Here is a 17606-nt window from a genome sequence, read left to right as displayed (position 1 = left end):
CGCCGCTCTTCATTGGATCTTCTCTGTCTCCTGTATCAGTCCTACCCGGTAGGGATCCCAGATAGATAAACAATACTCAAGAATCGGATGAACAAGCGCCTTGGAAGCCATTTCCTTTGTGAATGAGTAACATTTACTTAAGATTGTTCCGATGAATCTGAGTCTGCTGTCTGCTTTTCCCACAATCTGTTCTATGTGGTCATTCCACTTAAGGTCACTGTGGATAGTTACGCGTAGATATTTTACGGCAGACGTTGTCTCCAGCTGTTTGTCATCAATAACTGTACAGTTATGGATTTATTTTCCTATGTATGCCCAGTATGTTGCATTTATTTACGTCGAGGGTCAACTGCCAGAGCCTGCACCATTCATCAGTCCTCTGCAGCTCGTTCTGCAAATTCTTAATATCGTCTGGTGTTGCTATTTTACTCTAGAACACTGTGTCATCTGCGAATAGGCTTAAAGAACATCCGACGCTTTCTACTATATCATTTATGTATACAGGGTGGTCCACTGATCGTGACTGGCCAAATGCCTCACGAAATAAGTGTCAAACGAAAAAACTACAAAGAAAGAAACTTGTCTAGCTTGAAGGGGGAAACCAGATGGCGCTATGGTAGACCCGCTAGATGGCGTTGCCATAGGTCAAACGGATAACAACTTTTTTTAAAAATAGCGACCCCCATTTTTTAATACATATTCGTGTAGTACGTAAGGAAATGTGAATGTTTTAGTTAGACCATTTTTCTCACTTTGTGGTAGATGGCACTGTAATAGTCACAAACATATAGCTCACAATTTTAGACGAACAGTTGATAACATGTACGCTTTTTTAATTAAAATACAGAACGTAGGTACGTTTTAACATTTTATTTCGGTTGTTCCAATGTGATACATGTACCTTTGTGAACTTATCAATTCTGAGAACGCATGCTGTCACAGCGTGATTACCAGTAAAGACCACATTAATACTATAAATGCTCAAAATGACTCCGTCGACCTCAATGGATTTGGGAATACGTGTAACGACATTACTATCAACAGCGAGTAGTTCGCCTTCCTTAATGTTCGCACATGCATTGACAATGCGCTGGCGAATGTTGTCAGGCGTTGTCGGCGGATCACGATAGCAAATATCTTTCAACTTCCTCACAGAAAAAAATCCGGAGACGTCAGATCCGGTTAACGTGCGGGTCATGCTATGGTTCTTCGACGACCAATTCACCTGTCATGAAATATGCTATTCAACACCGCTTGAACCGCACGCGAGCTATGTGCCGACAATCCATCATGTTGGAAACCGAGCGAGGTGTCGCAGTGGTTATCTCACTGGACTCGCATTCGGGAGGACGACGGTTCAATCCCGCGTCCGGCCATCCTGATTTAGGTTTTCCGTGATTTCCCTAAATCGCTCCAGGCAAATGCCGGGATGGTTCCTTTGGAAAGGGCACGGCCGACTTCCTTCCCCCATCCTTACCTAATCCGATGAGTCCGATGACCTCGCAGTTTGTTCTCTTCCCCCAAACAACAAACCAAATCATGTTGGAAGGACATCGCCATTCTGTCATGCAGTGAAACATCTTGTAGTAACATCGATAGAATATTGCGTAGGAAATCAGCATACATTGCACCATTTATATTGCCATCGATAAAATGGAAACCAATTATCCTTCCTCCTATAATGCCGCACCATACATTAATCCACCATAGTCGCTGATGTTCCACTTGTCGCAGCCATCGTGGATTTACCGTTGCCCAATAGTGCATATTATGCCGGTTTACGTTACCGCTGTTGGTGAATGACGCTTTGTCGTTAAATAGAACGCTTGCAAAAAATCAGTCATCGTCCCGTAATTTCTCTTGTGCTCAGTGGCAGAACTGTACAAGACCTTCAGAGTCGTCGCCATGCAATTCCTGGTGCATAGAAATATGGTACGGGTGCAATGGATGTTGATGTATCATTCTCAACACCGACGATTTTGAGATTACCGATTCTCGCGCAGTTTGTCTGCTACTGATGTGCGGATTAGCCGCGACAGCAGCTAAACCACCTACTTGGGCATCATTATTTGTTACAAGTCGTGGTTCACGCATCACATGTGGCTGAACACTTCCTGTTTCCTTAAATAACGTAACTATCCGGCGAACGGTCCGGACACATGGATGATGTCGTCCAGGATACCGAGCAGCATACATAGCAAACGCCCGTTGGGCATTTTGATCACAGTAGCCATACATCAACACGATACCGACCTTTTCCGCAATTGGTAAAGAGTCCATTTTAACACGGGTAATGTATCACGAAGCAAATACCGTCCACACTGGCGGAAAGTTACATGATACCACGTACTTATACGTTTGTGACTATTACAGCGCCATTTATCACAAAGCGAAAAAAGTGGTCCAACTAAAACATTCATGTTTCTTTACGTAGTACACGAATATGTAATAGAAAATGGAGGTTCCCATTTAAAAATAACGCAGTTGATATCCGTTTGACCTATGGCAGCGCCATCTAGCGGGCCAACCATAGCTCCATCTGCTTTCTCCCTTGAAGCTAGGCAAGTTTCGTTCTTTGTAGTTTTTTCTTTTGATACTTATTTCGTGGGATATTTGGCCCGGTCACTATCAATGGACCACCCTGTATATTGTAAACAGCAACGGTCCTACCCCACTTCCCTAAGGTACTCAGGATATTACCTTTACCTCTGTTGATTTTGTTTCCATTAAGAGCGAAGTATTTTCTATCTGCAAGAAAGTCTTGAATTCAATTACAAGTTTGCTACGACACTACGTAAGCTCGTATTTCTTTCATTAAACGGCAATGCCGGGCGGTGTCAAATGCCTAACTGAAATCAGGGCACACAGCATCAACCTGAGCGCCGTTGTCCACTGCGCTAAGGATCTCATGGAGGAACAGAGTGAGCTGACTTTCGCAGGATCTCTGTTTGCGGAATCCATGTTTATTTTTACAGAGAAGATGTTTATTTTCTAAGAACGTCATAATAATTGAGCATAAAAACTGTTCCATAATTCTACAAAAGCTTGACGTCAACAATATAGGTCTATAATTATGTGGATATGTCTTACGGCCTTTCTTATAAACGGGAACGACCTGCGCTTTTTCCCAGTCGTTAGGTATCTTTCTTTTCTCAGGCGATCTAAGATAAATTACTGCTAGACGGGGAGCAAGTTCTTTCACATAATCTCTATAGAATCTTATAGGTATCTCATCTGGTCCAGTCACCTTTCAATTAGTAAGTAATTGTACCTGCTTTTCAATTCCGCGACCCGTTACTTTACTATCTGCCTTGTCGACGTTCGTACGACGATTGTAAGGAAGGACAGTGTTACGATCCTTCGCGATGACCTCTAAACGGGTTCTACTTGTTACGGACCTACTGTCATTCAGTAGACAGTAAAATACAGAATTTTAAATACAGTTAACAGTCTCCGAATAAGCAGCTAAGTTAGCCAAAATTACTGATCAGCTTTTAAGCAAATGGCATATAAATAGCTGTCATTGATAGTGAATCCAATGTCATTCAGAACACACACAAAATTTCTTTCCTTCGCGCGGAGTCGGCCGTGTTACTATTGATTTGGCAGTATTAGTTGTAGAAGGTGGCCAGATGCCCTTCCTGCCGCCACCACGATCCCCACGGGACGGAATTACTGTACCCCAGCTCTCTGCGTCTAGTGTAATCCATGTAATTGTGCGAACGTTTTCAAATGGCTGCAAGTCGTGTAACTGAGGTGGAACATGGGGACCAGCCCGGTATTCACTTAACAGGATGTAGAAAACCGCCTAAAAACCACATCCAGGGTAGGTGGCATACCGGCCCTCGTCGGTAATCCGCCGGGCGGATTCGATCTGGGGCCGGCGCGCCTATCCGAGTCCAGGAAGCAGCGCATTAGCGCTCTCGGCTACCCTGGCGGATTAGACACACAAAGTACAGAATTATATAAATAATTAACAGTCACGGAAAAAGTATCTACATTTAACCAAAAATTCACTCATCGGATTTTAAGCAAATGATTTTTAAACAGCTGCTATTAATTGTAAGTGTTGGTTGCATAGAACTCAGCAGTGGGTGGAGGGCTGGGGCAGAGGAAGAGCGAGCGGTAAGGACATACAATGAAGGTAAGTAACTTGGATAGGATGGCCGCCGTCCTTCCACTCCTTAAGCCTGCAAGAGACGGGACCGCATTTACTAGCGTGGAACTGGCCAAATAACCACCAAGTCGCTAGAGTGTTTTCCAAAATGTCATGTCCACTCCCGGAAACCGCATCGCAGGGCAGGCGGTAACCAACAATCCAAAACAGTCTCGTTGCCTTTCCAGCAACCGATTCGTACTCTCGTGTACCTCTCGCGCCCCGGGCCAACTTGCTCCGCAAACCACACTCTCACTGCCCAAAACCTTCCTGCTTCGCGTTTTTTGTCCCCACCGATGGCGCCACCGGCGTACCTCCGTCGTCACCCAGACAAAGACCGTCGAAGAGAGGCCAATTCGATAGATGACAAACAGAGTAGGATTCGTTATGTATTGGAAGCAAGGGCAGGGAGTGAGTGACTGTGAACAGTTCAGTGATAATGTTGTTCTCAACATAATCGACAGGAAACCAACACCGACAACGATTGATCAGGTATATATGCCTTCATCCCAAGCAGAAGATGAAGAGGTAGAGGAAGTATTTGAAAATTTTGAACGGATAATACACTGCATAATGGGAGAAGAAAATCTAATAGACATGGGGGAATGTGGTTGTAGAAGAAGAAGAAGTGGAAGAAGTGGTTACTGGAGAATATGGGTTTGGCAGTTTGAGTGAAAGAGGACTAAATGAGTTCTGGAACAAATTTCAGCTACATCACATTACCTTCGATTAGGAACCTGGAATGCACTCAACGACTGCGATATGACTTCCGAAATGATGGAGAACAGTATCAGTCATCCTTTCCTATCAGGCTTTATTAAAGCAAATCTAGATATCGCATGGTAATTAGCCATTATCAGTGCAGTATTTCACAGTTTAGGTACATGCCCCAGTACGTCAATACCCTGTTCATTCAAAACTACTGTATGATGATGGTAGAGTACTAGGGCATGTAATAAAACTGTGAAATACTGCAGTGATAATTGCTAGTTGTTAGCTGAAATCCATATTTGCTTCAATAAAGCCTGAAAGGAAAGGACAAATGATCGCTGTTCCATCATTTTGAAATTTCAGCTAGTAATGGCAAATATTGTGTTCGAGATTCACAAGAGGAGGAGGTATACTTGGCTAAGACGACGAGATAAGATAACATTCCTGTTAGATTAGGTCATGGTCAGGCAGACATACTGAAATCAGATATTAGATGGTAAGACATACACAGGAGGAGATGTAGGCTCAGTGATGACCAAGAGTAGCCTGTAGTACAGGAGGCGAGGCAGGAAAAATCAGTGGGCAGAGAAGTGGGATGCGGAAGTATTAAGGAATGAAGAGATATGCTTTAAATTCTTTGATACTATAGATGCTGTGATAATGAACCGTTCAGTAGGCAATTCAATTGAAAACGAATGGACATCCCTAAAAGGAGCAGTTAGAGCGGTTGGAAATGGAGACATAGGTACAAGGAAGATAACTGCGAGACAACAACTCAGCTGACTCACGAAAGATGGGAGTACAAAACCACTCAGGGAAATTAAGGAATACAGAAATACAAGCCGCTTAGGAATGAAATTAACAGAAATGCAGGGAAGCTAAGGCCAAATGCCTGCATCTAAAATTCTGTTGATGAGTCGATAGTCGTCAATTCGTGTTATATGACCATAGAGCTTCATACCTCTTTTCCGTACAAGTGAAGCGAACAGCTCAGTCGGTGAATACAATTCGTAAGAGCTTTAAACACGCAGATACCGGCTTCAATTTTGGGTCGAAACATTTTTCTCAGTATCTGCCTTTCAATTTTCTCTATGTCTTTGGCGTTGGTAGTTGATAGAGACTCCGTAGAGCAGAGTGCTTCTGTAAGAACTATTGTGTGGTAGTGACAAAGTCTGGCTTTGATGAACAGCGAATTCTTGATGTACGTGGTATTCCAGGTAATTATGTAGGCTTTACTCAATTTTCATTTTGTTAGCTAGTCTTTCGTTGATAGTGTCCCAGAACACTTACTGTTACCATGTAAGAGTTCACAACAATAAAAGTCAAATCCATTGACTTACAACTGGAAAATATTTGCCTGTTGAAGTCTATGTTGGAATCATACCTACTTTATTCTCTTCGGCGAAGGAAACTTGTTGCCACCTATAGAAATCTCTCCCTTCTGATATTCCTCTCCTTTTACAATACAATATTACTTTTCTACAAGAGTAACAAGCTTTGCGTAAATATTTGTGTACTACCTGTGGTCTTAGCTTTCCTTACCATAACACTAGAATGCCGCGAGTGAAAGGCCACTCGTCAACAGATTAAATAGGACCTGGTTATTCGTATTAAATTGTTAACCTGTCCTTAGATGAGCCAGTCGAGGCCGACGTTGCAATTACTAAAATGAAATTAGAGAGGCATGACCCGATCGACGGTCGAGATTTTCGCTTGACCCTTCGCGTGGAAGAGCCGGCTTATCATGTTCCGAGGTAGACTCTCACCGCCTCTGGCTACCTCAGAGATGCTCAGCAGATAAATGGGGGTGGCTGAGACGTGTAGGATGTCGAATGAGTGGTACAGAGTCTAAAGAAGCTCTAACGCAGATTATGTTTTCTTTCATTCAGTTGCATTTATTAGTGTAGGTATTACAGCGCTACAGCTTGTAAGAACAACACCAACAAATGCACTTAAAGAAAAAAAAACAATGAGTCACAAACCATCGTTTGTCAGCGTTGGGCATCTGACATATTTGTATCCTTCGCAGGCACGAAAAAATAGTTTTTTTAAATTAGAAACGTAAGTAAGCACCGAGAGAATAACTTAATGGTCGGTGGGTGTACGTTATTAAAAAATCAGGAGCAGCAACATGGATGTGTATGACTGAAGAACATGATTCGTGAAGAAGTCCGGAGGGAGTCTTTGTCTAGAGTATCTGTAAAATTTCCAGATGAGTACAATAATAATGAAAGTTTTGCATATTAACGCTGTGTGCCGTATCTGAATTCCAATTTGGGAGTTTTTCCGTTCGGATTGGGCTAGAAGACCACATCTCACGACTTCACAACTGTACTTGCGCCGGTATCTCTTCTCCCTCCTTCGAAAGGGGGCAGAAATTCTCCTGCAGGCCTTACAGAGTTATCACTCCTGGAAGAAAGGATTTTGCTGGTAAACGGCTTAGCGTCAGCCGGTAGGGTTCTTTCCAGAATTAATTTGCACTTGGCAGCAGAATGTACGCTAACTAGCAACTTTTGCGGCGCATTAAAACTGTTTGTCGGACCGAGACTCAAACCTACGAACTAATGACAATGTTTAAGCTTTATGTGCCGGTGTATTGTGCGACAAGCTAACCTCCCTCAAGATAATGTTGTAAAGATATTGTCTAAAAATATGGAATTTCAGTCTTTGATTGCTATTTTTTTATTTTCAATGACCAGTTTCAGGCTAGCTGTCAATCTTCAGATCTGTTAGACAAAGTTAAAAATATAATTAACAAGAGAGATACAGTTAGTTATAGAAATATCTTAGTTTACAAAAAGAAATTTTGGAACTTATTAAATGCCAGCATACCATATATTTCAGTTACAGAGTAACTTGTCAGTACAGAACAATCGGTTCGCTGTCATAACTAAAGTAAATTTTAATCTGTTAAAACCTTTTATCGCAGTTTTAGAGAAACCTGATTGGTAACAGTAAAAAGTGCCCTCTACCTATAAGAATTGTGAATGTCTTATTATTTCACCGTACATATTGGTGGCGAATGTACTTTTCAATAAAACAATTTTTAAAGCAATAACATATGAATAATCTTTTTTTGAGTGGACCATGAACCGAAATAATTTGCACTATTTTAAAATTTCTTTATAAAGAAACTTAAATATATAATTAAAAATGTAGATATTCTTTCGAAAATGTGCGTTTCCTCTTCTATGTTTTGATTGGTGGTGAAGTGGATTTCCCTACGTCAGAACGTATACAACGCCACGCCAAGTCCTCTTCCGCCGCGCCCAATTCACCTCGCCGCCAGTACGCTGAGGGCCGTTCCGCTGCAGCTGGTTCTCACTGGGGCGTGCTGTTGCATTCAAGAGTAAGCCTAAAACAGGTCTTTAAAAATCTCATAATAACTCCTGTGCATAAAATCACTTTGCTCATTAAGTAGTAGGCCTGGGGTTTTTCTTTGATGAGCGTATATTTCAATCTCTTCGAGCAGGTTGAGATAAAGTCTTTTTGGAGCTTTATGTAGCTCCTCCATTTGTTCATTTATATTACTCACTTCATGTTTACTATCTTTTACATGTGCTCCAAATGCTGTCCGATTGTTATGACTGCAATCTTCCCTGTATCGAATTTTAAAATTCCGCCCTGTCTGTCCTATATAATAACTGTCACATTCAGCACATTCGATCTTATATACTCCGGAATTGTTGTATTTCGTTTGCGACAGTTATATAGGAGAGTTATATAGTTTGTCTTCGTCCTTCGTGCTTAATTAAATACCAGAAACTGATATACGGATGCAATGAAAAATTTTAATTAGACTTTAAATAAATCTCTAAAGACCAATTACATTCTATCCACAGTGTATTACGTTGACCGTGCACACATTCTGTCCTTATATTTCATGGTTGTACCGACATATGAAGTGCCATTCTTTATACTAGTCCCCGTATTATAGAATGAGAAAAGAATTTAGAACTCAATAAAAGAACAGAGTTTAACGCTCCATTAACATTGATCTCAACAGAGATGAAATACGAACGACGCACATGTATGAGGAAAGAAGTAGGTGGTGACCATCTTTCAGGAACCTTTCTGGCAGTCGCCTATCATTTTGAGAAAACACCAACTGAATAACCAGTGAATCGAGCGCCAAGGCCCAGTTCCCTCACACACTGTTTATTATAGATGTAATCCTTTTGGTAACTCCCACTGCTACTTGGCACCGGGTAAATTACGGGAAATTGCAGACGTGATCTTCGGTTATGTTCTGCTACGGAAGCAGGTTTTCATCCGTTTCTATGGGTGTTTCATACGCCAACGTGTTGACGTAAACCCAGAGGAAAAAGTGTTGAGGTGTGAGATATGGTGATCGCTTTGGACATGGGACAGTACCCTCCCTTCCAATCCAATGACGAGGATACGTGTTGTTCATATGCTGGCGGACATTAACATAGAAGTGGGCTGGTACACTGTCGCGTTAAAACCACGTCCTTCCTCAGAAAACAAGGGGTGCAGCCTCCACAAACTGAGGTGGGACATCTCGCAGGGACATCATGTAACGTGGTCCAGTCAAACGGGAAGGCCGGAAATAAGATCCTAGCAGCTGATATTGGACAATTCCCGCCCATACGTTGCCAGGGAATCGTTGCTGGTGGCCACCAATGTAGGTGGCGTGAGGATTCTCCTCACTACAGACGTAGCTGCTGTGTCTGATAAAAGCGCCATCACGGGTGATAAAAACTGTACGAAGTTGGCACTACGGTGCTGCAGTAGATAAACCACTGACAGAAACGAACACGGGGAGCAGCATCCGTTGGCCCCAGTAGTTGTACACGTTCATTATGATATAGATATAATACGTGTTCCATCAGTACTCTCCACATGGTATCCTTCGAAGAGTTCGTTTGACGGCCAAGTTGGCGGGTGCTTATTGCTGGGTGATCGGCCGCACGATCCAAGACCATTTCCTCAAAGGGTTCCGACCTATCTTTGGCGGAAACCTTGGCCGGCTCTCTGTGACTTGAACGACCACGTCTCTCGTAAGTTGGTACCCACGACGAGAAACTTCCTCCAATTACGAAGCCTGTTGGGAAAGCGTTCTCTGTACATTCGAGCTGCACAGTACATCAAATGCATGTCCGCCAACTCTCGACGAGTAACGTTGCATTTTTGACTACGCTGCATTATGCATTGCACACAGCAACACATCTTACTAAGGAATCATTACAAGCTGATGCAATGAACTACTGATATCAAGGATATCAGTGTGCGATTCAAACGGTCCTCAAATGACACAAGAGCTAGGAGGTAAATTGTGTGTCTTTATGATGATCAGGTGTGTATGCTCATTCCAATGTGCAACAGATACCCGGGATCTTCGTGAGAGTGCAGCGCAACTGCATGGGCCGTTGAAGAACATGCATTGAGACCATGATCGCCGGTTTGAACTGCCACTATGAGCTGCGTTCTTGTTGTGTGGTATACATTGTGATTTCCCATAATGCAGTAAATATGCGTTTCTGACCACGGGTTCCCTACCTCAGTATAATCAGTTGTGCACTCGCCATCAGTTGCTTCAAATTGACTCAATAGATTTGAGACACGCTGTGTAGCGTGCTATTTATTCGTTGTAGGCCCGGAGTGAGCACACAAAAATATCACTCATCCGTTAAATTTCAGATAGTGAAGCTACTATATCCCACACCCATACCCGACGAATGCAGCCGTAGTCTCCCGTTTGCAAACCCTAGGTGTCGATGCTCTCCAGGCGCCTAGGTGTGAGTGGCAACATTACCGTGTCTGTGCACAACGGCGCGCCAGCCCGGCTGTACGGTCCAAACAAACGCCTCGCCTTCTCGCCGATCGCTGGCCTGCATTGTGGACCAGGGCAGCCATTCCACGGCCGCTCGCGGAGTCACCGTGAAAGCGGGCAGCCCCGGCGCAGCCGCCGCCGCCGCCGCCGCCGCCGCCACCGGGTGCCCACCTGATTACACCCTATTCACAACCCGGCGGTGGCCGTGGCCCGCGCTTTCTTTAACGCACCTGAAAATTAACCCTTTCAGGCTTCACCAGACAACGCGGAACGACTTTCTACGGGCGTCGCTGCAGTGGCGCACGGGCTGCGACAAAAAGAATGTGCGGCCAGAGTCCAGTGGCAGACTGGCGGTGTTTCGCGGTGGCGGGGCCATAACCCCGCTGCAGGCAACGGCGAGCACTCAGCTGCGCCCCGGCTCCTGTACGGTATTGCAGATATTTTACACCATTCTCACAAAAACACATGCCGGCCGGTGTGGCCGTGCGGTCTAGGCGCTTCAGTCTGGATCGCGTGACCGCTCCGGTCGCAGGTTCGAATCCTGCCTCGGGCATGGATGTGTGTAATGTCCTTAGGTTAGTTAGGTTTAAGTAGGTCTAAGTTCTAGGGGACTGATGACCACAGATGTTAAGTCCCATAGTGCTCAGAGCCATTTGAACCATTTTTTAACAAAAACACATAAGTTGCGCCAGTGTCTGCCTGCTTAGCTCGCCGGCACGGTGACACAGTGTGTTCGGTCAGAGGGTTAGCTGCCCTCTGAAATAAAAAATAATAAAAAAATGAGTTAATCCATCAACGACGAACTGAAACGGGTGTCTTGGGACGTCCGCCTCCGGTGCAAGCAAGCCCGGGTTCGATTCCCGGCCGGGTTGGAGATTTTGTTCGCTCGGGGACTAGATGCTGTGCGGTCCTCATCATCATTTCATCCTCATCACCTGCGCGCAAGTCGCCCAATGTGGTGTCGATTGAAGTAAGACTTGCACTCGGCGGCCGAACTTCCCCGAATAAGTCCTCCCTGCCAACGATGCCATACGCTCATTCCCATATTCCATTTTTGCGCCAGTTTGTTGATATAATAATCTACACAACAGTAACTACTGTCACGAAGGGTATAGCGTAAATACAGTTGTCATTTAACCAGTATCCTTAGATTATTTAACGGGTATGGTTCAAATGGCTCGGAGCACTATGGGACTTAACATCTCAGGTCATCAGTCCCCTAGAACTTACAACTACTTAAACCTAACTAACCTAAGGACATCACACACATCCATGCCCGAGGCAGGATTCGAATCTGCGATCGTAGCGGTCGCGTGGTTCCAGACTGAAGCGCCTAGAACCGCTCGGCCACCAACGGCCGGCATTTAACGAATATCCTTAGATTATTATTTTATAGTATTTCCTAATATTAACTTGAACACCGTCTTTTCCCGCATGAGCGATGTTAGGTAAGTGACGCTTAGTTATTTGAAGATTTATTATTAACCCTTGAGTGGGCACACTTATGTATGAAGAGCGACATCAGAAATAACATTCTCTTGTACCGCTCCATTGTTGTTTCAAAATTGCAAATTCGTTCCTATTCCTTCATTATTGCTTCAGATAACACCGTAATAACTTGTGCTGCCATATTCCCAAGTCAGCAGCAGTAATATAAAATACACAGCAAGATAGGTGAGAAAAAATTTGCGATCCATGCATGAAAATGACACAGATTCCAAGTTAGCAGCACGGTCCCACAATGAGGCAATTGTTGACGATGTAATTAGTAATCAAGCGATTGGCAGTAGTTTGATGCAATTGCGCTGTTTAAAGCTACGAGTGGGTCATTACAGTGGGGTAACACTCGTATACAGCAACAGAGTGATGTAATGCAAAGATTATTTTGTTATTGTTTAACTAAACTGTGATGTGTAGGCTCATTTTAACGCTGTTTAAGTAAAGAAGATTATGAGTGTTATTTGCCAAGTTCGGGTTAAACTTCCCAGTTGCCTACTGTAAAGCGTTTGATCTGTGGCGACACGCATTTATACGTAAGTGGGTCCTTTTCATGTGAAACGTCCTGCATGTAAGATAACTGGACCTCGTAATTTCATTTGTTGTCTTACTGGGTTTTTATACAACCAAGTGTGTTTTTTGGTTGTTGTTGTTGTTTGTAAGGTTGAGGCCTCTTAATCTTAATTATTGTCTCTCAGTGAGGACATTATATTGCGATTCTTACTGCCATCTTATATGTGACTGTAATGTTATTCAAAATGTTATGTACTATATGCTGTTAGTCAGGGAATCGTCAGCCAACCGAACGCGTTAGACTCGGGTTTACTGTTCCGCTCCGCGCGCCGGTTACTTGTTAAGCTCTCCCCCACGTGGTACGATTTTGGGAAGATTTGGCGTTGGCAGTCAAACTTACTGCTCGGTAACTCTAGTGGGAACTATATTTAGATTTTGAAAGTCTTACAAGTTTAATCGGTTTGACTCCGTTAACTCACTGAAAAGTTATTTAGTTGTTTTTCTTGTTGCCATACTTTTGATAGTCGTGCGGCAGCGTTCGGTCTACAGTAGAGGCCTGGACCAATTCCCGTACTATACTCTGTATTCTTCTGTTAATCAGGCTACCATTAGTGATTTCTATGGAGGGACTAGGGTGAAATCTACCTGGTTGATAGCGCAGGAGCAGCGTCCGTAAGCGGAGCCAAGACCGCGCTCGACGAACGGTCAGTCAGTAGCAGGTGGTCCTGCACCACTTGATCTTTCCCAGCCCACTACACGTTTCCAAGACAGGGCTGTATAGCACGTCGATGTAATTTTAATCACTGTGCTCCTACTGCAACTATCGTTTTATTTAATTTTTTTTATTTCTATCTGACGTAAATTGTTGAAGTGTTAACCGGCTAATTGCTCAGTTGAATAATTACTAAATGTATTTACTTAAATGTTTTTATGCAATTGTGACTTGGCCAACAAAATGCTTATTAATCTTTCTACTTGTATTCACTGTTGTTTTCTGAACTGCTGAAACACTAGGAGACGTAGATCTGTTAATCTCGTGAAGGTTCTCACTATTTGTACTACACAGGACGCAATATTTAACATCAATCTGTCGGTTTATTTCTCTTGCGTACATTGCGCACCTCCACGTCCCGGACGTATATGATGCTAGTTTACGCAGTATGATTCTATTTTGAATTATAAATCTTAAAGTTTCTTTTGAGAAAGAAGTTTTAGCTTTTTTCATAGTACAACTACAGCTTTTATTATTTATTTAATCTACACCTACATGGATACTCTGCAAATCACATTTAAGTGCCTGGCCTGTTTGCTATTAATCAGTCTGGTACAGTATTATCATTGCAGATTATTCTGTTTCTTAGTAGTCAATACCACTGGAGGAATTATTCCGATAGGTGTTTAATAAATCTGACCGAGTGTGTTCTGTTAAAATAAAGAGAAAGTTCACAACTGTAATGATTTTCAGTCTCCCTTTGGCCTGATGTTCTTACCACTGATAGCCTGACGCGGGAAATGTGTTCCAATTTTGATTTTACTAATACGAGAATGTGAAGTTACAGGACTTTTGAGTTATGAAAAATCTTGCCATTCTCTTCCTACACAAAATGTTGAGATAGATATGGAAACTGATGCATCATGACGAGAAATACCTTATAAGGTGGGAGTTATAAAACTAGAAAATCAAGAAGGACAAACGCGCGTTAAAAATGGAGTAAGAAATGACTGAAGCTTGTCTTTTCTGTATGTATAGTAGGCCTAGTGGTCGAAGAAGCATTGGGGAACACAGATGTTTAGAGGTGGAACAAAATATATGAAAAGAAGTAATTCGAATGGGATGAGGTGCAATAAAAACGAGAATGGTGACGTGAGAAACCTTAGAGCATAAAAAGAATCACCCAGGTAAAGGAAGCGAATTCTGCTACACAGGAAGAGCAAAACTTGAGTGTAAAGTTCTGTCGAGGACGAGGTGATGCACAAGAGTGGCACCTCAAGCTGTGACTGGGGAAGGATGACGAAGGGATTCGATTTTCTAACGAACCATCTTGCCTCAACCGATTTACGGGAACCTTGGAGAAGTTGAATATCCGTGGCCACATTGGTTAATGGAAAACGGTCGTCCCGTGTGCATGTCCTTTGTCTTAACCAGCGCGCCATCTCTCTGTGTTTTACAATGGAGAACGTACGATCACACTAGTAGGTCGAGGAGGGTAGACACTAGAGAGTACCAGAAAAACAAAAATTTACTTGTATCAAATATTGACTCTTAAATGTGAGAAATATTTCAGAAGCTTAAAGTGTGTTTGGAAATGAAATATGTAGTGTGATAAGCAGTAGAAAAGGAAACTGTACATACTTGAAATATGATGATACAGAGGAGTACACCGGGAAATAAATCCATGGAAAATCCTTCCCAGAAGTTGTTACTGGTTAGTGTGGCATATGTGAGCATTCAAAAATAGTTAACTTGGCCATAATAGTATTAGGAAAGCGGAGGCATTAGAGGCAAGGGAAGATAATAAAATGCAAAATTCATTAGCGAGTAGCGCTAGGTATGCTGTGATGAAGAGAGTACCACAAAAGAGAGTGGGACTGAGGATTACTGAAAAACAGTCTTCCTCTACATTTTCATCTATCTTTTACCATTCTCTCTGTAGTATTCTTTCAAAGACTATTTAAAATCCTAGAGAATTAGTAACTCACCTTGATCGAGATCCCTATATTGAGAAGACAAGTCCCACTAATGTATCCTGATTTATACAATGACGATTTGTTCCATTGTGTCCTATAGTTTAGGTCGAAATGATTACGTTATATGCTGATACTTCTGTTTTTCGTTTATTCTAGACTCATGTGAAAAATTAAACGTAGGATAATACACCGGGCCGGCACAAAGTGTAGCCGCCCGCATGTTACTATCACAGTCCAGACACAGCAGCTATGAATTGCTAGAAGACACTGCGCAACTACATCCACAAGGAGTTTAGAAAGAAGGCAATGGCTGATTTCTAGGCTCTCTTCAATGCCGACGGAATCTGTAATACAATGTCCGCCTACATCTTCTTATGTCTGTTAGTAACGATGCACAGAATGAAACGTTATAAATCGGAATCTACTCCGTACGGTAACTTTCTGACACTATCTCTTTCATGTCAAAATTATATATGAACGGAAACCGAGTTCTTTGGGATAAGGGGGTAATGGTCATAAAAGACTGTTGCAAGCGGTATGTCGTCATGATTTAGAAATGGACAGAGACAAGTACTTCTAAAATGATTGTGTTTCACAACAAGCAAAAGCTTGCCTTCCTTTGTTGTTCGTGTTTTCTTTAAATGCAACGCATATTATTTTCTGATGCTCCGAATGGAGTTTACTAAATTTTGGAGTTCAAGACTTACAGTCGTATATGAAGCATTATTCGTTAAAGAAAGGTAGCCTATGGAGTGCAAATAGGCAAATAGATCGCATACTGGATGGCTACACTTTTGGCAGTGAAACACTGGGGCAGTAAAATAATTAGGACTAATCGTCCAAAGGGACCTTAAATGAAACCATAGCATGAAGTTACATATAGATGTACTGCTGTGATTCACAGGAAAAATCATCCAACATAGAATTAGCTTACAAAACAGTTCAGAGTTCTCTACTTTAAATATTATTTTACCCTAAAGGTTAAAGTGGCTCAATATACGGAAAACTCAGTACAACCTTCTGTGAAACTAAAAGCAAGAGTCATAACATTAAGAATACAATGGAATTTCCACTGTAAAATGCTTAAGAGAGAGCTAATAGCTGGAAAGAGTACACTGTAGGGCTCTATGAGGGAGACGTCTGATGACATGACAGAATAAGAAAAAGGAGTCGATAGGGAAGAGATAGGGGGTCAAGTTTACAAGAGCTTTGGAAGACGTAAGACGGAATAAGGCAGAAGGGACAGATAACATTCCAGAAGAATTTCGAAAATAATTGGCAGAAGTAGCAACAAAACGGCTGTTCACGTTGGTGAGTAGAATGTATGATATGTCATACCACCGGACTTTCTTAGAAACATTATCCACAGAGTTCCGAAGATTACAAGAGCTGGCAAGTCCAAGAATTATCCTTCAGGCAGCTTAATAGCTCTTGAATCCAAGTTACTGAGAAGCATAACATACAAGAGTCTGGAAAAGAAAATTGAAGATGTGGTAGATGACGATCACTTTGGCGTTAGGAAAGATAAAAGCATTAGAGATAATTCAGACGTTGCTATTGATAATGCAAGCAAGACTACGGAAAATCAAGCCATGTTCATAGCATTTATCGACCTGGAAAAAGCGCTCGACAATGACAAATGGTGCAAGATGTTCTAAATTCTAAGAAAAATATGGGTAAGCAATAGGGAAAGACGGATAATATGCAATACGTACAAGCACCAAAAGAGAACAATAAGGATGGAAGACCAAGAAGGAAGTGCTCGGATTGAAAAGGATGTAAGTCAGGGATGTAGTCTTTCACGCCTATTGTTCAATCTATACATCGAAGACGCAATGACAGAAATAGAAAAACGATTCAAGAGTAGAATTAAAAGTCAATGTGTAAAGGATATCAATGATGAGATTCGCTGATGACAGTAAAAGTGAAGGAGAATTACAGGGTCTGCAGACCTCAAAGTATTCTCACCCTTATCGTGTTTTGTGGTTAAAAGAATATAGGAGTAATTGCCTTATTAAAATTCAAGGTAGGTTTTAAAAATTACATCTTCATTTGAAATTACAGTTTTTGCTTACTATATTTTTGCTCTTTTTAAGTCGCAGCATCATGTTAGCAACGATTTGCGTGTTTCTGCTGTACCAGCATCGAAATAAGCTCATTGAGGAATCTCTTTGTGTGTCCAATCAGGTATTTCGCATCTTTGAAGATTTGTTTTGGCCTGTAGCCCTGGAGACCCCATCCGCTTTT

Source organism: Schistocerca cancellata, chromosome 3 (genome assembly GCF_023864275.1).
Source record: "Schistocerca cancellata isolate TAMUIC-IGC-003103 chromosome 3, iqSchCanc2.1, whole genome shotgun sequence".
Taxonomy (NCBI): domain Eukaryota; kingdom Metazoa; phylum Arthropoda; class Insecta; order Orthoptera; family Acrididae; genus Schistocerca; species Schistocerca cancellata.
Note: the sequence above shows the minus strand (reverse complement) of the source record.